Raw genomic sequence first — 26,261 nt, forward strand, 5'->3', positions numbered from 1 at the left:
CCCTCCTGGAATTATCGTGCTCTCATTTTAATCTGCAGAAAAAAACGAAAGGTGGTTAGAAGCCAGGCAGGCATAGCACAAGGAGCTGTGTTTGCTCTACCTGGACATTACATATGCCTCAAATAGTGCTGGAGAAAGAGAAATAGTGACAAAAAAAATCTGAACAGTTCAATATTGAGCCTCAAAAACATTTTATTCATGGAGCACTGCTTCTGATTCCCTACATGTGATATGTTTCACGTGTCTAATAACTACATCTAATGCCTGCCAAATAAAGCATCATCAGCTCTCTGATAATTCATCTCCTCTGGACTTATTCTGTCTGCCGCTACACATCATGTCTGTGTACATTTACACGCACCCCAATGTAAGTCATCTGCATGTGTGAGGCATTGCTTAAAAAAAAAAAATAAGGAAAAAAAGAAAATTCCTTACCAAAAAAAAAACCTTTGAAGAATGTATAGCACTTAAAAAAAGGAGCTTTTGTGTTGTGAAGATAAAGCATTGGGGCTAAAAATACTTCCCTGTGATGGGAAGAGGATGCAGATTTAAAGAGGCTGTAGATGGAAGCACTGTATTTTCCTTAGGGGGTACTTGGCTGTGGTTAGTCACTCATAGATCTTCCCTCTGCACTGGTGAGAGGCTGTAATTTCCAAGAGGACAGCAGAGCTCAGTACATTTGTAAGAAGGTCTTGCCTTGTTCAGGGTCTTGTCTTGAGTCAGCATCCATCCAGGACCTGCCCGGTATGCTGCCTACCAGGGGTGCAGAGAGATTCGTGGAGGTCACCTGTGCTTCAGTAATTTGTGTGGAGAGTGATTATACACCAAGCTGAGCTGTGGCAGTACAGGGCTCAGAGTAGGTTAGCAGTGTATTTATCGAACTCCCTGGATGCTACTTTGCAGCCATGGGGACAAACAGCAATCCACAGCAAGATGAAGCATGCTGGGAAGTTTGCTTTCAGGAGGAATTCTTCTCTTTGTCTCAGCTGAAAAAAAAACAAAACAAAACAAAACAAAAAAAAACCCCAAAAAAGGAGTCCAATCAAACCTATCATCTAGGCTCTCTGTGATGAGTGGGGAGGCGCAGGAAACTCCTGATCCTGATGCTGGAGGGTAGCTCTTCCCTCCTTATGGAGGCACATTTATTTCTCCATGCATAGAAATGTAAAAAGCCCCCCTGGTTTGATTAAGTTTATCTCACCTCATCTCAAGTGTCTACAAAGTCCATGTCTCCACCAGAACCAGCTGTCTTCTTACAGGCTGAGGATTTGGTGGCAAGTGTCAATGAAATCTATCATGTGATCCATCTACCAAAGGCAGGAATCTAATTCAGGCTGAGATAACCAAACCCTGAACAACCACTGACTGTTGAATTCCTCTTCATTGACTGTACAGGTTGCCTTGCTCAAATGAGGACACGCAAATTAGATGACTCCCCTTCCCACCTCCCCTACATCTAAAGTGCTCACAGAGGTACAAAGAGCCTGTGGCAAAACCTGGCTCTGAACTCCAGCACTACTGGCTGCAGAGTAAGCTCTCTTTGTAGGACCAGGGTCTTGACAAGTTATATCAGGTCTTGAATAATCCATCAGATCCTCATGAGGCTTGAAAGGCTCAGATGATTCCTGGTAGCAAATACAAACAAGAATTTTTTTACAAAGTCTGCACAATGATCTCAGCCTCGTGTGGAGCCAAAGTTTGCCCATCACTTATTCAGGTAACAGGCACAGGGAAGGGGCTGAGATTGCCTAGGGTGGATCTCTTCCCTGGAAATTGAGGAGTATGGCCAGCTTTGGTACCAAGCTGGAGAAATGGCTACGTGCTCAAGACCTCTGTTGATAGGGCCATGGGGATTCCTCTCTGAGTTTCTATAGACGCTCAGGGTACCAAAACCAGGTGAGAGAAGAAAGGTGGGTCAACAGTTATGCTCTGCTCTTCAAGCAGCAAGTGACACCGAGCAGGAAGCCTGTTCTGAACCTTCCAGGGCCAGCAGGGCTCAGGAGGGTAATCACTCCCTTTGGCCACTATTTGGCAAAGCCCTAGAAACCAGCAGGTGGAAACACTGGCTTCTTTTGCTTTTCTTCTTCTGTTCTCTTTCTCTGCCCTTCTAGCTTCCAAGGGGTCTGCTCCAGAGAAGGGAAGGAGAAAAAATCCCTCAGGAGGGATGGGACACAGCAGTGATAGTGACAACAGCACAGGCACCCGTGTCCTGCACTGAAACACCACCCCTAATCCTAAGAACACTGATAAAGGAGTACACGCATACAGCATTAAACTCGAGTCTATCTGGTGCAAACCCTATCTCCATCAGCTGCTGGGAATGCATGCGTCTAAAAAAGACTATGAAGCGATGACATGCAGTAATTGTTCATCTAGTTTAACCCTGCCAATTTCTCGTGACCCACAGTTAAATATTCAAGCACCTTGGGTTCATTAAGATATGATACTAATTATATCTGCTTGCAAATATCCTACCAGCCAAATCTCAAGAGCTAGAAAGCACTCAAACTTGTATATTTTTTTCCATCCTACCTTTCTTTGGTTTTCCTCTCATATTTTCTTTTTGCTCCTGTGCTCAAGCCCTTAAACTAGTTCCCACGCTCTGAAGTCCGACTCCCGCTTCCTGCCTCAACCTCTTGCCTTCTCCAGCAAGTTCTCATTTAACTGAGTGTTCAAGTCAGTTCATGATGGGCCTTGGCAATTTTGAAGGAGAAGAGAAAGAAAAAGAAAGAAGAAGAGAAGGGGGAGGGGGGGGGGGAAGCCTTGTAAAGATTAGTTTCTCGAGGGGGAACAAAAAACAACAAAAAACTCAGTCTGGAGGGAAAGTTTAATTAAAAAGAGCAGAGTTTTTAATTACCAGGGAAATTTACTTGAATGATTCATTTGCATAATCCTGACGGCAGTGGGAGAACAGGCAGGAACGAGATAAGGTTTCTTTACAATCCTTCCCTTGCTTTTCCATATCTCTCAAAAAATGACTCTGATCCTTCACTCCTCCTCTCTCTCCTTCCCTGCTACATTGTCCTCCCATCTGATTGCACATTTTGGCCTTAGGCTGCCTTCTTGTTTGGCTCTTCCTTTTGTTATTGTATGATGCATTTTGGTACAAATGATGCACCTTTTCTCCTGCTGGGGCTGTCTAGATGAGGTGTAACCAGTCCCTCCCTTCTGCGCGCTGTACCCAGGCTCTGCTGAATTGTCGTTGATTGCTGAGCACTGGCATGTGTTATCACTTGGTGACATCCCGAGTGAGAGCAGAGAGAAATTTGTCAGCAGAGAAGCCAGCCAGAAGGTCAAATTGCCTTTAGCCAGTTCTGGTGGTCAGCAAAAGAATGACTTATGAAAATTAAAGTTTCATGTCTCAAAAGATGGTTCCTATCCAGACTAAGGTAGACGTGACAAGCTTTCCACACACTGTGTCAGCCGTGCATTCTTCTTACCCCCATTGTCAAACCTGCCACAGCCACCTCCAGCACAGCACGACAGCTGACCAGCATCCCTCTTGTATGGGATCTGGGCACACGTGGTGGTACACCCCCACACATACCCCTTTTTCTCTCTTTGACTGCTTTATGACCTCAGGAATTCCTGTCAGACCGCAGCCTTTGTGTAGTGAGTTGGCCAGTTAGGTGCCCCTTAACTGTACCAGAAACTCCTACATGGTTGACGCAGATAGTGGCACTGTCCTTATCAGAAACTGTATTATGGCTGAGGCAGGGAGCAAAAACAATCAGTTACCCTGGACAGCCTTGAAACAGAGCAGTATCATCGTTACTGGAATTCCAGTAATTACCAACCCGGATTGTGAAATTTACTGGTGACTAAAGCCAATCATCTCACAATCCTATAAAACAGCAGTCCCATAAGTGAGGCCTTTGAGCTCTCCTGGACTGCCATGGGCTGCATCAGCACCTATCTCCCTCTGAGTGGGATGCCTCTCAGAGCTAGCAAAGCTAGCAAACTCTCAAAGTTTGCTAAAATCAGAGGTCCGTTGCTGAAGACTGACAGTGGAGCCTGGGCTGAAAACCTTCACTCCTCGAGGCTCAACCCTCACCCATTGAGAAATGCCAAGACATTCAACATGAGTATCTCACTGAACTCAAGGGGAATTTTTAACAGGTCTATCTATCTATCTATATATGTATATATGTATATAAAATACAAATCATAGAATCGTAGAATCATAGAATCATTTAGGTTGGAAAAGACCTTTAAGATCATCCAGTCCAACCATTAAACTAACATTACCAAGTCCACACTAAACCAATCAAGGGTAGACTAGACTAAACCATGTCCCCAGGTGCCACATCTGCCCGTTTTTTGAACACTTCCAGGGATGGTGACTCCCCCACCTCTCTGGGCAGCCTGTTCCAATGTTTGACTACCCTTTCCGTGAAGAAATTTTTCCTGATATCCATATGTATATTCATGTCTGTGTGTATGCATGTATAAAGCAATTTAAGTAGTCTGTAGATGTATGATTTAATTACAAAGTGAGTCTTATACTGCTGCATTATCCTTATTCAGATAAACCACTGACCAGGTCTGAGACTAAGATTAGACCTAGCCGCACCTAGACTCCTCTCTGAAAAGGAGTCTAGAAAGCAAGCGGGTCTACTCTGAATCTTGTGACTCAACAGGAGAGTCCTACTTATCCCCTGCATCCATGATCTTTCTAACTTGAGTATAACTTAATTTTCCTTAGTGTACTTCTTCCATGTACTAGTTATACACATATATATTATCCTTATTCACATAAACCATTGACCAAGTCTGAGACTAAGATTGGTCCTAACCACACCTAGACTCCTCTCTGAAAAGAAGTTGAGAAAGCACAGGGGTCTATTCTGAACCTCGTGACTCAACGGGAGGGTCCTCCTTATCCCCTGAATACACGGTCTCTCTGTGAATCATTCCAACTCAGTCTAACTTAATTTTCCTTTATGCACTTCTTCCGTGTAGTAATAGAGTGAACCTTGCCATCTTCAAATCTTTAACTGAGTTGCTGTTTTGATCAATTTTGTCTAATCAGTTTGTTAATCACTGATGATTGAGTGCTATTAAAATATCACAATCAAATCCTGCGATTTGCCACAATTCTAAACTGCAACTAAATCAAACTGTGTAAAGTCACTCATTCACAACAAATTAACATAATCAGCAGGATTCACAAATCTGCGTTCATGAGAAGGATGCCAACGCCACAGGATGTGTCAGTGGCAGAAGAGGGAAGGGAAGGTGTGTACCTAATGGACCCCACTACCAGCCTTGTCCTCTAGGTGCTACTTGGTGAGATCTTCAACATGCTCTATGCCAAGCCACCCCAGCAACCTGCATATGATCCCATACACTGCTACTTGGTCTGTGGTCACCTAATTGGCCTGTCCTATCCCATCATCTCCTGCAAGATGAAACGGAGGCGTGAAATGAGCTTACATCTCTGAGTGTTATGATTCACATGCTTTCTATCCCTATTATTGACTTGCTACCCATTGTAAGGCTCATTCCTTTGTATCATGCTGAAATGCATAGATAAAGGCCTCATGCTCTGTCCTGCAATCAGCTACGCTGATAAAATGTCAGACTGCTCCTTCACACAATCCTGGCCTGTACCCACAAGCGCTTCTTCATGCGACACCTGATTGCAGGCAGTTGTGGTGCAGGAAATAAGCGGAATGTGAAAAGCCACCTTATAGCCCAAGTGGTGAGGACAAGGAGGTTAGTCATGTAGATGGAGCAACGATGTCTCACTTGTCTTCAAGGCAGACAGGGAGGTCTGGCTAATTTTATTTACCTGCCTGGAAACAGCCAATACATTTACTCTGCAAAGGAAGAGACAAGCGAGGGACATCTGCCCGGAGGTGGGGATGGAGTTCTCCCTACCAGGCCATGGACAGACCTTGGATGAGTGTTGAACCATATGCCGTGCTCAGAGCTCCTTCAGACAAGTCTGGATTTGAGCATGGTCACAGAACTCAATGCTCAGCAAGGAGAGGTGTTTAGCTCTCCTGGATCACAGTACTTTGCCCCTGGAAGACCCTCTTGCTCCCTCACTGCCTGCTGGACTGCCTCCTCCCTCCCCTGTTTTGTAAGCCAGCAGCAAAAGAGATTTCCATGCTTTTGTTATAACAGCAGTTGAAAAGGTCTTTTGTTGTTGCTGCTTTTGAGTCTCTGAAGTCAGAAAATTGATGGGAACACTATGGCAAGAAGAGGGTTGTCCGACCTTTCTACGCTTCCTGACATCCTTGATATTAACACGTTAGGGATGCTGGAAACCCAGAAGGGATGCAGCGGGTCAGGTGACAAGCAACATGTATCTGTACCTAACATGTGAGAGAGGATAAAGCAATCAGTTTAAGAAACAAAGAGAGGAGCAAATACAAGTCCAGAGAAAAAGAAGAGAGTTGTAGAGATCTAGAGAGGAGCAGGCGATATTGTTCATCTGGGTGCAGAGGGACCACGTGCGTCCAAATCAGGGGGTCACCACAGAGCAGTTTATCCCTCCAGCCCTCTCTGACCCACAGAATGGAGGCGTGGGGAGTGACAGTTCAGCGTCTCTGTCTTTAAGCTGATAGATGAGATGCGAAGCATGGATTTTTCTTGTTTAATTAAGCTGAGAGGTGAGAGGCACCACAGGAAACCACCAGAAAATCGATTTCTCTCTCATATGCGCCTACGCATGCATCGGGATGCGCGCAGCATTGTGTGCGGGTGCCTAGAGAGCATATTTTGGGGGATCTGCAAGTGTGCTGCGTGTGTGCTTCTGCACATAAAACCTGGCAAGGTTTGTGGGAGGAGTTAACACTGCTTCAAAAAAATAATGCAACATCTATATTTAAAATATATTGCAGATAAAAAGAAAAACAAAATAAGCTTTGGGGATAAAAAAACCATGATAGGGTCTGAAACATAAGGTTGTGAAGTGGTGGTTGCCTTTATATATTCAAGGAGCTGCATGGATATAGCAAGCCCTATATGTGTGCACATCATAAATTGTGTGTGTGCATACACTCATACACAGAAAACAAGGGTGCTCAGAGACCTGCATCAGCGTGTGTGCAAGTCTGGTGCATGTGACTTTAAGGAAAGCTGTGGATGTTTTGAGGAAACCGGGATATTTCTGTGTATAACAGTCCCTGGGCATGCTGCAAGCACCAAGCGTCTGTGTACGTGTGAGCGCAGTAAGCCAGGATGAGTTGTTCCAGCCTGTGAGGGGGAGTTACAAGCCTGCACACGTGCGTGTGCGTAGAGACCATGGTCCGTGTGTGTGAGTGGTGAGCAGCAGACACGTGGATGGCTGTGCCTGCTAAGCCCCCTGCGTGCACGAGTGCAGTAGGCAGCAGGTGGGCTTGCTCGCATGTTTCTGTGGGTATGATTCAGGCATCTGCATCTGTAAGCAGCACGTTGGTGTACAGCCATGAGTGTGTACAGTAAGCGATGAGTGTGCACAGCTCTTCTCGATGCCTGGGTGTGCTGCAGGTGCATAAAGAACGATCACAGGCTGTTTGTGCATGGGCTTGTGTGTGTGGATGGCTGCCCTCACCGCAGCGTGCAACAGAGGGGAGAGAGGGAGACTTCAGACCTTCGCTCCATCTTAAGACTGTGTGTGGCAAGGAGCAATTCCCAGTTTGACCTCCATGCACTGCTGGAGAACAAAAAAATGAGAAAACTAGAAAGGAAATTTCAACTGCCTGGAAAACATCAGCTGCCAGCAGTGCGCTGCAGCTGGTAAAGTGGTGTAGGGACCATCGGATCCTGTGCCCAGAAACAGATCCTAGAAGCAAACTAGTATTAATAACATGTGGAAGATCAGGGACCGGGATCCAGAGAGGAGTTGTGCAAGTACATTTATTAATGGTGTAACTGTGTCCTGCAGGTCCCCCAGCAAATTCACTGGCCATCATCCCACACAACCAGAGCTATAGCTTGGGTAGCAGAGCTCGGATTTTTAGTCCTCCAGTGCCATCCCCTATTTTCCCCAGTCCAGTATGATCCAACATTTGCCCTTATCTATTTCCCACTGACCGCCTCTGTCTTGCAAGCTCTTTTCTGCTTTCTTGGGCTTACGCTGAGCCAGGGGATGTTTAGGTTGGATATTAGGAAAAATTTCTTTATGGAAAGGGTGGTCAAGCATTGGAACAGGCTGCCCAGAGAGGTGGTGGAGTCACCATCCCTGGAAGTGTTCAAAAAACGGGTAGATGTGGCACTTGGGGACATGGTTTAGTCTTGTCTACCCTTGATTGGCTTAGAGTAGACTTGGTAGTGTAGGTTAATAGTTGGACTGGATGATCTTAAAGGTCTTTTCCAACCTAAATGATTCTATGATTCTATGATTCTTTACTGTCTTCAGCCCCCGTCCCATGGCTGCCTGCTCCGCCTCCCTGCAATGCAGACGAGCACTGTCCTCCACTCAGACAGGTATTTCACAAAGCAACTTAGACCTTCAAGGCCTCGAACCTCTTTCCAAATGACGCTAAGATCAACAGAGAGGATGAACAGGTACTAGGGGCTGAGACAAAGAGCTCTGTAAGTCTATCTCATGTCTGTCATTTCATCAGGCAACCAGGCTGCAAATGTAGCCAGGCATTAGTCATGCATTGAAATGAATTCTGGGTTAGTGGTTAAACATATGAATCAAAAGAAAACAAGATAAAGTAAACCTCCAGCAAGCCTGCTATTGCAGTCTCAGCATTCATGACTGCCTATTTCTGCAATTACTGATCCCGTTGCAATGCTCCCTCTCGTGTGCAGCTCATTGTTACAGATTTACGTCACTTTTGACATCAAACCTCATCTCAGATGTCCCTGAGATAAAAATCCCTCCTACTGTATTAAGTAGAAAATAATCCAGTGGCATAAATAATCCCAGGATGGCCCATTCCCATTCATGGGCCAGCTGTGCTTTTAACAAACCCCTGTGACATATTTCAACACCTGATCTATGCTCTCTCACATCTTTTTGCGCTTGGCTGATATTAAACCGCATCAGTTTAGGGCAGTTTGTGCAAGTCTTGATACAGCAAGCATTGGTCACCCCCTGTGTCTGTCAGTCCTCTGTAAGAGTTGATCTGTTGATGAGTTAACAAGAGGTGAAAAATGAATTTTTACAAGATGGAGTTCATCACTACTTTGGACATCTGGGATCTGCATCTGATTAACAAATTCTAAAATTTTCTTGTTAAAACCACCAGTGGTAATAGTCTCTGTTGCTTTACTTTGTCTATGGACCACTCCTTCTTTTCACAGTCTGATTTGTGCTCAAAATTATTGCGCTAGTCAGATAACAGGTCTTCTGTAAGAGTTCCCTGTTTCTCCCTTTGCCCTGCCAGACTCCTATGCCAAGGGAACTCAGGTTCCTGCCTGCATAAGATCTTGTGTGAAAAGATTATTTTTTGCCTGAAGAAGTAAAGCTAAACCCCTTTCTATCTCCTGCAAAGTGCAAAAGACACGGGCAGGTAACTACATTTCTTTATGCACTTGCACTGTCCTGTTCAAAAGCAACTGCCTACCACACGATCTGTAGTGAACATATCACCCCAGTAAAGAGGTCAGATTGTATAAACATGCAAACACGCATATGCATCCTCCTCCGGTCAAAGCACAGCAGCAGTCATCTCACAGGGTGTCCACACTGTGGTGCCTGTGAACCTCTAGCAGTCCAGGACAGCCAAATACAAATATCCAAACTTTATCCTTTGGGAATTAGGCAGGGAACCGCAAAGGAAGGTCTTTTTGTGTGTGTAAGCAAGAAGAAAAAAACTTAAGTCAGGCTAGATATCACCTTTCATGGAATCAGGAGGAATGTCTAGGTAGGAACTCAGCCATCCCTCCTCTTCATCAAGACTTTTGCTTTTCAGCCAGCCATTTTTCACCCATACAGAGAACATAGGAAGGCCCATTCCTTTCAGCGTGTTGTATTCTGACCCTCGGGTATACTTTTGCATTTACAGCCCATTTACAAGGGAAACTGAAATGTCCTGTTCCCCCTCCCATTCTTCCTGAATTCTTGGAAGCTGGTTCCTTGGCGTTCTTCTCTCCACTTTTGCAGAAAGAGGCTGCAATGTTTCTGACAGTCACAGCGGCCGTGCTACAGCCTGTCTTCCAGGGGATGTTCTGGAACCAAAGAAGATGATGCTCCATTCAATGCAAGTGAAAATCTGTCTGGACAACATAAAACTTTGTAATGGCTTCCAAAGACTTCACACAGTTGCTAAAGCTCCTAAGAGTACCACAGTTTAGGCAAGAGGATCTATTAAGTCTAAAACTGCTGTTATGTGGGACAAGAGAAATGAGATGGTAATTATCAGCTGGCAAGCCTGAACATCAATTCCATACAAAATAGTGAAAACAATGTTACTAGATGCAATCAATAAAGAACCACAGGGTCAGAATACAATTAATGCCAGTCAATGTACTTTTATGGAAGGGGCCCTTGTCAAACCAGCCTGATTATGTTTCTGATGAGATAACAAGATCTGTGATAGTGGTAACCACATCAATGTAAGACTTTTCTAAAGGGTTTGATTCATTTCCAGCAGTCTTTTTTTTTTAAAAAAAAGAAAAATGAGCAATATAAATATCAAATCAGTTAAGAGCTGGTAAAATGACTAATCTCAGAAAGAACTTGTCAATGGCAAATCATCACTGAAGCAGGTTCTGCAAGAACTATTCAACATTGTTATCAATGATTTGGGAATAAGAATAAAATCACTGCTGACAACATTTCTAAAAGACAATGATTGCCTCTCAGTAGGGCAGAGTGATTCTACAGAGAGATCTGAATTGTTTGGGAAACTTGACCAATTCCGAGATGAGTCAAGCTAGCCCATCTGAATGCAAATTTTCATATCCAGAAAGAAACAATGCAGACCAACAAATCCAAATAGGACTACCATTTAGAAAATGAGAAATTATAAAGGATTTAACATCCAGGGTGGACAGGACAAACAATTCAATGTGAATTGCTTTCCCAGAGTAAATGTATAGCAAAAATTATGCATGTGATTATTGAAGGATTAATTAAATTATTTTGGTCTGTACACATAATATGGGTGAGACTGATACTGGAAGAATGTATTTTTAAAACCTGCAAGAGGTACAAAGAAGAAAGGCCAAAAACACAAACAAACATTTTGTTAACTGGCAAAAGGTTTTCATGTTTGGTAAATGAAGATTAAGAAGTGTCTTGATCACTTTGCTAAGCAAAAACAAGACACTGTGTTACTTAAGAAAAGCAACATGAGACAAACATCAGAAAAAAAATCAGTGGCTGGGCATTAAAACCTCACAAACTTATGGGTTTGTACAGATAAATTAGCTAGATACACATCTTTCTATTCTGAATATTTGTTCCATGTTTCTCATTTGATGCACTCTCATCCATGGATCTGCAGCAGACTGGGATTCACTCAACAGATACTGATCTCAGCAGCAGGAGAGAGCAATCCCTGGTAATTAACACCGTGTTGCAAATTTAGGTGTTAGCTCTTTCCTGATAAACCAAACAAGACGAGAGTACAGGCTGAAGCACTGTTTTCTCATAGTCCACACCATCTAATCGTTACTCCTGGCACAGTTTTGGTCCATGCCAACTAGCACTTCTCTAGGAAGAGTCAGGACATAAACTGGAGGATCTCAAAGGCCAGGGGCTGTTCCCAAATGTGATGTGGAAGAAGGCACCCTTCACAGAGGACAGGGGACTACAGCCACATGAATGTTAGCTGAGATATCCTGTGCCATTTTGCATCAGAGCCATGGAAATAATAGACCCTGCTCTTCTCTGATTTGCCAGGACAGACATAACCCCAGAGGTGACAGAATAAGCCATCTTCTCTACAGTGAATTAGCTGGCTTTCTGCTCTTCTTGAATAAACCATCCATGGTCTGTACAGACACAGTCTGCAGATGAATATCCTCTTAATAATGTGGAGATAGCACCAACCTCTTTCATAGCCTTTATCTCCCTTTATTTTGAGATCTCTTGAAAACTGGGGAAAGCCATCTTTGGATCTGTGGAGTCCTTCTCTAGCTCCATGAGCTTAGCTCAGAAAAGTAATACAGACTTGTATTACTAATCTTGAAAAAACTCAACCAGAACTAAAGCCAAAGCCAATGAGTAACAATTGTTGTACACTGATCAAGAAAATTACGTTGCTTAAGAGTAACCATCAGAGTGGTCTTCATGTTTAGCTCAAGTAGATTGGAAGTAGGGATTTAAAGTGTTATCTCGTGGTGTCTGGTTCTGATCACTCTTCCAGTATCAGTCTCCATTCTGGAGGAAACTCTTTAGACCTGGGTAACAGCCTTGTCACTTAACCTAATGCCTACAGTGAAAATTAATTAAGTCTTTGGATGTTGCCAACTGACTGACCATGTTTGACCTTGTGTACTATAAATGCAGGTTGTGATATTCAGCCATTTCTTACAACATTGAGAAGAAGCCTGTGCCCTCCAGGGCAATCACTGAAGACACCTGATCTTTGTAGCCCATCACGCCCATCATTTATGGGGATTACTTGAAGCACTTCTCTCTGTCAGCTGATATATATCACAGTTATCACAAAAATGTGAGGCAAATTCCATAGAATGGATGAAGTCATACAAACAAATATTGAGTGAAACACATGCATCAGAATCCAGATATTTAGATTTTTTTCTCCACTTTTAGTCACATAATTCTGTGCCTCAGAAATGAATGAAGTCAATTATTAATGCTTTTCTCCCCAAACTACAATGTATTAGGGAAGTTTTCAGGAAGATAAGGCAATAAAATGCAGAGTCTAAATGTTACCTATGGATACCTGCTTTCTAAGTAGCTAGGAGGCCTCTGCTTCCAGCTCATTTATTCTGGTGGCACAAAGATCACTTTTAAACTTGTAAGGGACCAGATCTCAACTCCCCGAGGACACTTCACTTTCAAATCATTGCCACCACCTTCCTTTCTCATTTTTATCCACAAACTCCCAAAAGCAGGTGCTCAGGAGGCTTTCCAGTGTGGATTCTTCCATTTCATTAGTAACAAACGTTGTTAGTTCCCAGAAGGTCCAGGTGTGACATATCTTCAAAAGTTGAGTGTGCATAAATTAACTGCAAAGGGTTTACTTTTGCTCTGTTTAACTTTCAGCTAGATGCCTAAAAGCTCCCTCCTAACAACTGTCCTGATTACAAGAGCAGTCTGTAGTCCCTATGCCCAATGCCAGCCAGGAACAGAAATCTTCAAGAAAAGAGCAGACAAACATTATCGTGAATAGCTTCGAAACAGCTGTTCTTGCCTTCGGGCCTGCACACTTAGGACTAAGTGACCTGGTTTACCCAGCCTTTCTTTTTTATGGTTTATATCCCTATGTCTGGTGATTATTGATGCATTTCTAACTGTTATTTAAACTCAGTTAAAGTGAATATTAGATATTAATTACCTCTTGCTTTGCTACCGCTATTGTATTTGTCAGTAGAAGTATCTAAAGTGGAGACAAATTATGCTAATTCTCTTGTGAAAGTGATTAGGCAGGGGTTTTGTTTTATTTTTATTTTGTTTTAAGAGGATTGTTGGGGGTGTTTTTTTGGTTTGTTGCTTTTTTGTTCCAGGCACTGATCTTGCTGAACCTCTAAAACACTAACTTGGCATGCTGTCTTCAAACAGCTTTGCAAAAAGGATAAAGATGGAAATAAATAGACATATGGTGCACATGAGCCTAATTCATGCAAAGTTGCTCATCCCGGGCAGATGGAAATGGATGTTTGAGTACCTTGGTTAGAAAGCTGCCTTAAAACTTACCTTCTTTTTATTTTCGCTTTGTCATCAGCTTGGCTAATGAGCAGCTCCAAGGCAACTTTTCTTGCTGCTCGCTCTTGTGCAAATTAATTTTCCGGTCATGTGTCCTCCTTGCCCCTCCTCTCCCAATCCATTTGCGAGTTTAGATGACAGACCAATTACTTTAATGGCAGCAAATGTAAAGTATGCCCAAGCTGTTCCCAGTCTTAAGGCTGAAGAGGTTAGTCTGATCTAGGAGACATAGAGAAAGGGGAAGGAGAGTCATAAATGTATCTGAGACTTCCCTGCCACCCAACAGGTTATTTCTTTAGCTCTTTCTCCACCATCAGTGGGTCTGCAAAACTCACCTATGCTGACATTTTTTTCTCCTAGTACTTCTATATATTCTCTCTGAAATCATGACCTGCACTAGGTACAGCTCATGTCAAATTGTTAACTGCCTGGAGCTTGGGTGAATTTGTCACAGACTCATCCCTCCTTTGTTGTCTTCTTTTTTCTTTTTTTTTTTTCTTTTTTCTTTTTTTCTCTCATCCTTTTTCCATTGCATCACTGATCTGTCAGACAGTGTCATTTCAATCTTCACATAAAGGTGCAAAGTCAGTCAACAGACTCATGCCAAATGTTCATTTTATTAAGCAGCTTTCCACTGGGAATCGAACAAAATACATTGGATCAAAGAGAGTGTGTTGCCAGTATTCTGGAGTACTCACTCCACCAAAACCCTCCTCCAGCGTCACCAAGGCTGTGAATTCTCAGACCCCGAAGTAATTCAAGACTTGCACAGGAACAAGTGGCATCTGGTTATTTAAATCCCTAATAACCCTTATTAGAATGTTCTTAACCACAGAACACAGTAATTCAGATATCTGGCTAGTATTTTGCGGAACCAGAGCCCGCAAGGAGGAAAAATACTTACCTATTCTAGTTATAGCTCATCTTTTTATGTACACCTGTACAGATGTGTAGAGGTATTTGGTCATCAACCTGTGCAAACTGAGGCTTTTGTCTTCCCTCCTGGTGAAAAATAAACCATCAAATTATTAATAAATCAATAAATGTGTTTGTGCAATATTATATATTCAATGGTATATTAAAACAGAAGAATACTAAACCCTGATCAGTTCAGTGGAGAAGTCCCAACATTCACTGCCAGTCACAGCCCTGTCTTTATCTTTTGTTCTGCATAGCAGATGTCTTTACTCCAAAGCTGCCTGGATTTGTCAGTGATAAGATTGTGGGGCTTGCTCTTTTCCTGGTTTTTTGTCTTCCCTTTGAAGTTCAGAGGAAAAGCGTTTGCTGTCAGCATTTGCTAAATGTGAGCACAGCTGGAATTTCCACTACAAGGTGAGACAAGCTAAGGAGCTTATGGAGCAGAGTGTGTGTGTGTCTGCTCTGCAAGGCAGACCATATGGGACTGAGTTAGAGGAGATGTATTCTTCAGCATTATGGCTCCACAACATTAGTTGGGCAATGAAGTCTATGTAAGAATTCTCTCTATGTTTGCATCTCGGCTGGAAAGAGCAGGCATGAATATTTTAGAAGGAAGAAATTTTCTTGGCTCTGCTCTTGGGTACCATCAGAAGGTATCATGCACCTTTTATGGGTCTCATAAAAATGGTCCAACCCATCTCAGAGCACTAGAGCTTGAGCTGAGAACGACTTTGTTTCATGCTTCATATGGAGGTAAGGGAAACCTTGCACTTCTCCATGGTGCAATCCACCCTAGAGATTGCACAACCAACAAAAACCTGTTCAACATTTACCAAACATCTGGGTTTAAGAGAGGCTATTAACCATCCCACTGCTGTGCATTTGTGACTCCGTAAGAGGAATGCTCACCAGCTACAAACAGGACTGACATTTTCCTCTGTCTTCATGTATACACGTATTGCATGCTGGATTTGCATTGCGTGCCAATGGCTGAAAAGAACACCAGTCACCCTAGTTTGAGGCATCCATTTCTTCCCATGACTTCCTCTTTCCCCTTCCCCTCCTCTTTTTCTTGTGTTCTGTCAACCCCTTTCCTAAATACCTACACACAGAGATCATAGAATAGAATCATAGAATGCTTTGGGTTGGAAGGGAACTTCAGAAGTCATCCAGCCCAACCCCCTGCACTGAGCAGGGACATCTTCAACCAGATCAGGTTGCTCAGAGCCCCGTCCAACCTGACCTGGAATGTTGCCAGGGATGGGGCCTCTACCACCTCTCTGGGCAACCTGTGCCAGTGCTTCACCACCCTCATTCTAAAAAATTTCTTTCTTATGTCTGGTCTAAATCTATTCTTCTTCAGTTTAAAAAAAAGTTGAGTTCAAAAGCTCCATTTTACTTCAGGATATGCTTGATGGGGAGAGCAGAATCTGAGTTTTCAGAAGGGACAACAGGCAGTAAGAAGTGAATCCACTACTTTTGCTCCTGAACATACCTACTCCCTCCTGAAAACTGGAAGAGTCCTGGAGGAATCTGCACTCCTTCCTACCACTTTCCCTCATACCACGGTCCGTCTTCTTCTACCTTGCCCTACTCACAATCCTGCAACATCTCCAGCTACTGCTAGTTCCTCTTCCATGTCTGTCTTCTCATCCTCCTCGCTAAAATGGTACAAACAGTATTATTCTCTTCATTTTGAACCTCTCTCTTGAGAAAATACAGTACGGTAAGTTGAAAGCTATTGTTCAGCCAACGCTTCAGCTCCTGAGAGCTGTGTATGTGAATGTTACTCAAACAGAAGAGTTCATGTACAGGTTCAACAACAGGATGGAGGTTACCTTTTCTGCAATCTCCAGCAGCTGCTTTTACAAGCAGCTTTGTTTTGAAGCTATTGCAGTTGCTTTTTGTGGCTGGGCTTTTTTATGTTTCCTCAGCTCCTTCCTCTCAGTGGTCATTGTTCCTGCCCCAAGATACCTCCACTAATATCCATTCTTCTCCCTCATCAAACTCAAGCTTTCCAAGAAAGATTAAAAAGAAACAACTATACATTCTCTGTACACAACAGTGCTTCATATAGATCTTCATTTCCATGTCCTTCAGCTACCCAGCACTTTGAACCTAATGCTTCCTTGTGTCCTCTCCTTCAGTTAATACCTTTATCGTCTCAAACTGTCAAACCATGAGTCTCATGCAGATCCCTTTCCAATGATGGTGGCACTGCAGTTTGGAAAATGTGGAACACAGCAGCAGCCCCTCAAACATCCTTCAGGACATGGCTATTTTGCAACCATACTTGTCGTCTACACTTGAGGGAGGAAAAGATGGATTGGTTCATCAGCTTCATAGTTCTAATGTTACTGAAAATATATATGCGAAGGGAAAAGAGAGAGTTTTCTCCTCTGTGAGTTGTTTTTCTAATGTCCCTTTACCATATTCACAAGTTCCTTGAGTTGCCATGTTTTTGGTGAAACTCCTCCCAGCTCTAGTACCGTGCATTGACTTCTCCTTTGCATCACATGCCACAGGGAACACAACACCTTAATTTTGAAATTACTGTACCAGCTTCATCCCCATTTTACAGTAGAAGAAAGTAGATTCCTTTCCTCTTAGGGGAATTAGGTCTTTTGCCTTGCACCTTATGCTTGCTCCTTAGTCCACACCTTATGCTTGCTCTTTAGTCCCTCAAATGACTGACAATGTCATGGCTTGGAAAGGAGATTACTCACTTCTGACCAAGGATGCAAAGACAAAATAAGTGCTTCCAAGATATAGTGTGGAGAATGAGCAGTACTCTTTTGGCAAAAGACCTGATAGACAGAAAAAAACCCTCACAGACAATGGGAGATTTTCAATACAGCTCTGCAAATACCTCTGTCATCCTCCTTAAAGCAGTCTCCTATTCAGAGGCTTCAGGGTGGTTATTCTAGCATCAAGGTGCCTGCTCATTTGTCTGTTTTCTAAGGCAGCATCAATGTTTAGTGGCTGTGGGTAGGCCCAGCAATGAAAATTATTTTCTAAGTTAGCACTTAGAAAATTTTTAAGTTGGTCTTTATCTCAAATCAGGGCAGGTGGGGAGGGTAACCAAAACCTTGAAAAGGTAAAATGAAATAGAGACAGTAGAGAAACTTAAGGCACTAGAAGTATCCATGTGGGTTGGGAAAATTCAAGCTAATATGTGTAATTCCATTTCCTAGGAAAACAAATCTTTTCTTCATGGATTTTCAAGGGCTTCGATACATGGCCAGGCTAACATGGATTCACATGGGGCTGTATGCCATTTTAAGAGGTAAAGAGAGTCTAAGCATTATGCCTTTGCTCTAGGCTGAGGGTGCCAACATGGACAGTTGCTAAAGCCCAGATGATGCACAGCAAGTGGTTGTGTGTAGTAACTTTAGCTTGTGCTTGAGCTTTGATCCTTAAGCATATAAGAGTTTAGAAACAAGAAGGGAGGTGGTGTGTGCAACCGCCCCTGGAGTTTTAGCAGATCAAACAATTTCAAAACCTTTTTATTCCCAACTCAAAAGCCTTTGATTTCTTTCTGATGATGCCTTTGGTTTGAGCAAACATACAAGCTTTGTCCTTTGAGCTGGAAACGTTCCCTCCCTTCCCAGTCATTTGGCATGAGCTAGTATACCAAGGTTGTTATGACTTTTTTTTCTGATGGTAAATCAGAGAAAGCTCTTGCTGAAGAACCCCCTTTGCATACAATAAAGCAAGGAGCTCTTGGCTGCCACTTGCCCTCTGGCATTTTTCAATGGCAGAAAAGAAGGAAGAGAAATGAGCACAACCTTTGGATTGGAGCAAGTCCCCAACTTCCAGTGGAAGCTACTTCCCGTTGCTCAAATTTTCAACTTTTGCCAGGGGGTGAATGTAACAGCTTGTTGCTTTTTTTCCTGCCAGAGTCTTCCCTGAAGAATGGCTCGTAGCTGCTCTTTGGAGCTCCTGACTAAAAACAAATGCAGTTTGTAGAGGCAATTTGTATTCTGCTAACCCTGCTGCAATGCTTTGCGCCCTCTCTATGTAACTGGCTGGTTTTTCCTCTCAGCACATTACACGCACCACATAGAGGAATAATCTCACACAATGCCGGGGCTAGTACAGTTCATAATAATGATGACGCATTATGTATAAAGCCAGTGCTGCACTCTTTGGAGTCATATTGCGAAATAATTGCAGTAATTCTCTATCACAGACAAGGTTAATTAGTGTTGCATCCCCTTCCACTTTTCCAATTTTCTTCTTCAGCACCAGCAAAAACAAACTAATTCTTGCGTGAATTAAAGACATTTTGGTCCCCAGTGCAGCAAACAGCTTCCTAGAGCACCCCTGCTTTGAAGGGGTTGGACCATTCCTTGGACAGAGAATTTTCAGGGTCAGCTCTAGACTTAAGCAGAAGAAGAAACAACCTAAAGAAATAACACAGTCATTGCCTTCTGCCTGCCTTGCCTGTTGAAGTTTGCTATTGTTGCCTAGGGAGAAGCTGGGTAAATGGGATGGGTTGTGGTGGGATGCCCTCTCTGACCAAGCTCTCTCTCCTACCATTCTCTCTCCCTACAGCAGCAGAAACAACAAGGCCTGCTCTCCAGAGTTCCTAATCTGCTCTCTGCTCCCCTCCTCCTCTATTTCCTTTTCTTTTTCCTAAGACCGAAGCCAGCAGGTCCAAACAAATCTTTAGGAGGACAAAAAAAATCTATTTTTTTCCCTTGTCGCTAACCTGAAAATAGGTATCCAGGTATCTTCCACTCTGTCCATAAGAAACTTTACTTTCTTCCTTGTGGGATATTAAGTGATTAACTGTTTGGGCAGGTCAACCACTTTAGAGAAGAGATCTGCATACAAGCACAACAACAAAGCTCACTTGACCTGACATTTTCAACAAAATCAAACATCACCACATGTCCTCCTTTTAAAAACTGCATTTTCAGCCCAAACTAAAGCTAAAACACAGTGACTTCCACCACCTAAGAACCAGTAAATGCATTCTGCATAGTTGCACTCTCTTAGTACCAATGGTACATGTAGGTGTGACTATGTTTATGCCCATATTTCTTAGTATAGGTATGACTTCAATCTACATATTTTCAGTCAGTAATCACATCCCTCCTCTATTCCAGGGTGGATTAAAGAGGGTGCTAAAGTTCTTATCATGCCTAGCATTACCCATAGTGGTGGTCATATGATAGGTTAGCAGCCTCTGTTCTTCAGCCCCAAATATCATTTTAATGGGCCCCCTCACATGGATTATCTTGCACTGCTTCAGTTACCAAACACAGTGGAGGATCAGGCCAGGCAATTGCATAAATGGGAGAGACACTGTATTGGAGGATGAAATACGGGGGTTTAACTAAGAACTTCAAATCTCTTCTCTTGCACAGACAAACGCTGGGAAATTTGGACCTTAGCTGGATAATTAATTTTTTTTCACTTCCCTCCATCCTTCCTGGGATCAATGTGGGAATAAGTGAGCTAAAGCAGGGAGGAGCTCAGTTTTGATGGAAATTATGAGGACATCATTACTGTAGAAATAAGTTAGATAAAGTCTGTCACTCAAATGGGGTGGGGGGGTGGGGAGGGGGCAGGGGGTAGGGATGGTGGTCATGGGTTATTTCCCATCAGAGTTCCCAAACCCTACAGATAGTTCTGATTTCCCCTGCCCCACAGCATTGCACATTAGACAGGGCATTGCAATATTTTCCCTCACAGTGCTTCTCAAGGTCAAGCTTTTTGTATTATTAAATATGTTGATTTTGTCCCGTATTTTCCTTCCCACCCACCCCCCTTTTTTTTTTTATTTTACCCTGCAAGTCCTCCATATCTCTGTCTTGAAGAGATATTTGCAGCCCTGACAGGAGAGCAAGGTGGGGAGTCAGACAGGCAACTTGCTAAGCATTTTGCTGAAGTGTTTATTATCACTGAAACCAGTCTTGCTCCTAATGAGTTCCCGTGCTGTACATCTGAATGTCAGCTATGTTTTCAGGGAACCAGGCTGCCATCCATCACTGGTTAATCTTTCCTTAATGGGCAGCATGTGAGGAGCAGCCAACAGGAGAAGTGGGGCCATTAATGGGACAGCAGAGATGAAATGGAGGAGCCAAACTGAAAGGCCTCATTAAGTGCATGGGCAGCCCAAGGAGAGAAGTTTTCTTAATATTGCTGCTATCATGCTATCTGTCAAGGCTGTATCATCTCTCACAGAGTGAGGTTTCAAGCCACCCACATATGCCCAGGCTTTGTGAGAAAGGCCTTTTTTTTTTTTTTTTTTTTTTGGATAACTGAGCATGTAGGAATATTTGTGCAGCCATAAAATAAAGGAATATTTTATAGCCTCTATTAATAAAAAGGCTGCACTTGAGATAAAAGAGAGGACAGCAGATCATGCCAAATGGCTTGGCAAGCCCTGAAGCATTTCCAAGTCTGGCCGCTGCAACACTTAGCTAAATTAGCAAGGGAAAGTTTCAAGCCTAGAGTTTTTCCTACTACAGGTAAAGATTTACTGGGTGTTAAATACCTACTCAACACTGTGTCTCACTTTGGCCTGAAGCCATGCCTTTTATGGGCCAAAGGAAGGAAAAGGATGATTCTGCCTCACCCTTTCCTTGCTGGGTTTCCATGGTCACCCTTTCATCCAAGACAATCCACAGAGACTGAGGAAGAAGCAGGGCTGTAGGGTGGTATCTCTGCATCATGGCCCCTGTATAAAAGTCTGACCTTCCTATTTTCCCCTTTCCTCAGGTGTTTTTGCCTGTAAAGAGCCAGAGTTGCACAAACCCTTCTCTCCTCAACTGGCTTTAGATGGTGTGCAACCTGTGCATTGAGTGGGTTTACTCAGCAGGTCTAAGCCTTCCTTTTGGGAGTCTGTGGCCAAAAGTAAATTGAGTGGGCAGTTTTCATAAGGTACATTTTTTTCTGTTTTGGTTTTTTGGTTTTATGTTCTTTTTTGCTACATAAGAAAAAGCACAATGCATACATAAGAAGAGGAAAAAAAAGAAAAACCCAAAACCAGAAAACTGCTGGTTTTGTTAGAGTCATTACCAGACAACAGTTTCATTTCCACAGATTGTCCTGGTGGGTCTGTGTGTTTTATTCTGATCCCCTATGTGTTCATCTCCCTGCTGAGAAGAAATGCCTTTATATAGCCCTCCAGTTCCTGGGCTCCTTTTTGATTTCCAAGCTTTGGCTCTCCCTTCACAATTCCTGGTTCTCCATTGAGACGTAAATTCTCTGAAGCCATTTTCTTCCCTTCCTGATACTTTTACTTCGGTTTCTTTCTGACATATCCCCACCAAACAAACTAAATACCCAGGAACCAGGCCAGGTTATCATGTTCCTGTATTATCCAAGGTGGTTCAAAATCCTGTCTCACTTCGTATTTTTATTCTTTTTTTTTTTTTTTTTTTTTTTTCTGAGGTAGTCTGATTAGTAAAGTGTTTTTTTCTTTTTTATGTCTGGAGGTGCTACACATCCTGTCTGGGACCACAACCAGGGACAACACTTGGACAAGGAAAGGAGGCAAGGGCATTTGACTTTATCTCACTGGCCAAACTACATCACCAGCCTTCTACTGAAAAAAGTTTAAACCAATAAACAAAGTCTCTTGTCCATAGAAAGAGCAAATATTAAATTATAATGAATGTAATAGCATTAATAGTCAGTCATTGCTGTGTGTGAGCGTCCTGTGAATCTGGGTCACTTCAAGCAGAAGGACACACCTTGGTGAGAGATGTCATTAAGCCATCAGCCTCATTAATGCACAAGAGGATATCAGCACTGCTAATTGAATTGGGGCATCAGCCCATTCTTCAGTCCAGTTCTGCCTGTGTTCACACTGGTATGCAGAAGCTTAAGGTCAGATAATGCCTTAGCCAGAGCCCTAGAGCTCTTTGAAGGTGAGAAGTCTGAGCACACTCAACTTCTTTCACAGGTTAAGTTCTCTTTGAACGTGCACAAATCAGGGCCAGATATGGCCCAGTCAGCCAGCAAGTCTCAGCTCTTCCAAGGCATATGCTGAGCTATTCCTAGGCACAGTGTCAACACTTTGAGCACAAAGTACAGACACTCGAGATATATGCATGGAGAATATATAGGACATAGGGCTTGGTTTACCTCGTTCTGTTATCTAAAATTTATGCTGCTATAGAATGTCCATTGTAAAGCCCTACTTTACCTATTACTTTGTTGGCTAATAGATTGCTAATGACAAATTGTCCAGGAACAGGACACAAGGCGATGTATTATTGTCTTGACTAGTAGACCATGAAGAGTTTTTAAGGACCTGCCAAGAAGGAGAGTAGGGGGAAGGTAATTTCAGCAGGGGGAAATTGCAACCACCGACTCAAAAACTAGAAAGACTACTCCCCCCCTACTCCCCGTCCTCGAGCATGCGTAGTAAGTTAAAATCATACTGTACCTTTAAATTTAAGCAAAGAAGATATGAACCAGTAAAAAACAAGTATGCTTAGTTAATTTAATGATTATGTAGTAGGTAGGTGTGGTGTGTTAACTGTAATGTATAGAAGTTAAAGAAAACTTTGGTAGGTGTGCTAGCTTTGTGGAATTACCGCCTAGCACCCATCTCTGTGCAGAAATGAAATAAAACAATATCTCATTTCAGTGTGTGAAGATTGGCTTATTGCACACTGGGTGAACAAGCCCTATTTGCGACAATTCCACCTTGAGCCTGTTCTTCACTATATACTGTAAAAGAGACTCAGGAGTGCAAAGACAGTGAACAGAGTTGCTGCAATGTGTTGGCTGTTATTTTTGGTATTTTATTCAACCCATTGGGTCCATGACATTTTAGCACTTCGATGACTTCTTTTTTGAAGAAAAAACATTTGTGTAAGAAATAGGCTTGCATTTGAGCTTGCAAGTCCTCACAAAAATGACTGCATTGCTTTCTCCCAAAATTTTTTATCCAGAATTAACCAAAAAATTAATGGGATATTGCTGTGCAGACACAAAACCCACCACTAGATACATTTTGTACTATTTTTAAATGGAAAGGGAAATTAAACAGGTTAAGTAAGCTCTTTTAAGCCCTTTGAAAGAAAACCTTTTGTGTGTGTACTAAACCAGAGCACGACCTTTGGAATCAGAGCTGGCTAAAACACTCATTTTAATAAAATGGAAACAAGAAAGACTTTCTAAAGTAATATGACCATGCTGAGATCCTAGGAGATGTATTCTATTTCCCATCTTCTACTAGCTCATATAGACATAGGTGTCTATCCCAAGGAGGCTTGTGACTGGAGTACCAGAAGGTGATATAGGTTAGTACTAATGCAGGTTGGAAGAGCTGAGAGGAAGCAACCCATCTCAGTTTCCATGGTGGCACTGCCCAAAATCATTGAAGATGTGATTAACAGTGAGGCAATGCTGGTGGAGCATCATGAAAGCCCGGGTTTGGAATTGGAAAGGCTTCAGGACATAATTGGCCATCTAGGACTGGCTCTGGGAGGATGGGGGTTGCTAGGGCATCACTTGGGCTCCATAAGTGGATCCAGCTAAGTGGTACTTAGAGAAGGGACAAGAAGTGGCATTAGAGCTAACTCCCTCAGTGGCTGGGCATCTGCAGACCTGAAGGCTCTTCCTGGCCATTTACTCTCCTTGACAGAAAGAAATGGTCTCAGTTGCAAATTGCCACTTCATATTAAAGCAGCTTCCTTCCACTTCTCTGAGTGCCAGAGAAAGAAACAAAAAATAAAATCAGAGAATTGACTAAACATGCCTCTGGGTCATTGGTAACAACCTTTCATTAACAAGGGCCAGCTGGCTAGCAAATTAATTCCATTACTATCTGGAGGAAGGAGCAGGGTCATTTGTTACTGCTCTTTCCAGTACAGTGGGTCCTCATGTAACAGGCTGGAGGCAGGAAGGTGCCAGCTTGGTGTGTTTTGATGCAGCCTCCCTGTGGATTTCCAATAGAACTTCTGTTTGCAAAACTCATGGCAGTTTGACATCTGGATTAAATTCCTGCTGTGCTGTGTGCAGACAGCGGTCTCAGAGGACTGAGCTGGTAGCCACAGAGAAGCAAGCACTCTCACCCATGTGTGTGAAGGTTGAAATGAGCTACAAACCATCAGCTGAGGTTGCCCTCACCCTTATTCAGCTGTTCAATCATATTGAACAGGAGGGGATGCTCCTGCTGTGGCAGTATTCAAGAGTGCTTGAGTATTTAAAAAATATTGTTATGTCTGGTCTTTCCTGTAGACTCAACTTATAAATGAAAAGTTCCTCCTAATTTGACTTATGTCTATATACACAGACCCAGATGTTGCCAAGCTGAATTTTAACTGCATTTCAGTACTTTGTGTTTCTTTTTGCCCAGCTCAGGGCTTCTGTCCCAAAATAGAGGTGGAATTTAAGCTTGCCTTCTTTTCAAGAGAAGGTAAAATAACTCCTTCTCACCAGCTGTATACTGCAGACCCTTACATCGTTGCACATCTTAACTTCTGATAGCATTGCTCCAGTCTCCTAGTGCATGGATGCTTTGCCTCACTGGCTCAAGCTAGACCCATGACCTAGTCACGGGTACATAATGTCAGCTCACTGTGAAGCAAGAATTTAGCCAATGCACACATGCACTGCACAGTGCAGGATAGCTCGGATCAGGGGAGCTGCAAACTGATATGTCTTACCTGAACCTGCAAATGGAGCCAGTCCTTCAGATCTGTACTGCCCAGAGAGCACTGACGGAACTTGTTATGGATGCAAAAAGAGGAATCCACATCACTCCATCAGAGCCTAATGTTGTTGGAGTCCACAGAAAAGGGGAGCCCTCTAAGTCACTGGAAGAGCTTGTGTTATCTTAGACCCCTCAGACTTAGTCAAGGAAATGCTGACTGAATATATCCAGGGTATCTTTGTCTGGAAGACCAATGTCTCAAAATAACAGGCAAAGCTTCTCACCTTCCAAGACTGCTTTTTCTCCCAGCTTATTTCATTCCTATCTGATTTTTACAGTCTCTGGGACATGAACCAGATTGTCTCTGGACCTCAGTCATGGGCTTCTTATACCTAGACCACAGTGCCAGCAGCATGTTAGTGAAGTTCCAACATTAAATGGCAACCATTAGGCATGGGCATAAGGAGTAAGTTGCAAATAAAAGCAGGATTTTATTGTGCAAAGTGATTATACTGTGTAGAGTGAGTTATTTAATTAATATTTGGAAAATGCTTCAAGATTCCATCAATTAATGGAATGGGGATGTACAAATTATCTATAATTATTATTACCTCTATAATCAAGGAACACATTTTCTCTGTCTTTCTGAGACATTTGGGTAACGAGCTAATGAGGGGATTCCACTTCGGTAGGTGTGCTGAATTTTAGCACTCAATTTTGCCGAGTGAGTGATAAACGGCTTTGACGTATTCCTCGCTCTCTTGGCCGTAAACCTTTTAATGGCTTCAATTTTTTACAAACCATAGACCCTGCATTACAGTCACTACTACAGTCAGCTTAACTCCTTGTGCTGCTTAATACACTATAAAATGTCTCTACTAAAGAACATTTCCATGGAAACAGTCCATTAAAAATGGATTTTATTTCTCATGTTTT

Source organism: Pelecanus crispus, chromosome 2, assembly GCF_030463565.1.
Source record: "Pelecanus crispus isolate bPelCri1 chromosome 2, bPelCri1.pri, whole genome shotgun sequence".
NCBI classification, from domain to species: Eukaryota; Metazoa; Chordata; class Aves; order Pelecaniformes; family Pelecanidae; genus Pelecanus; species Pelecanus crispus.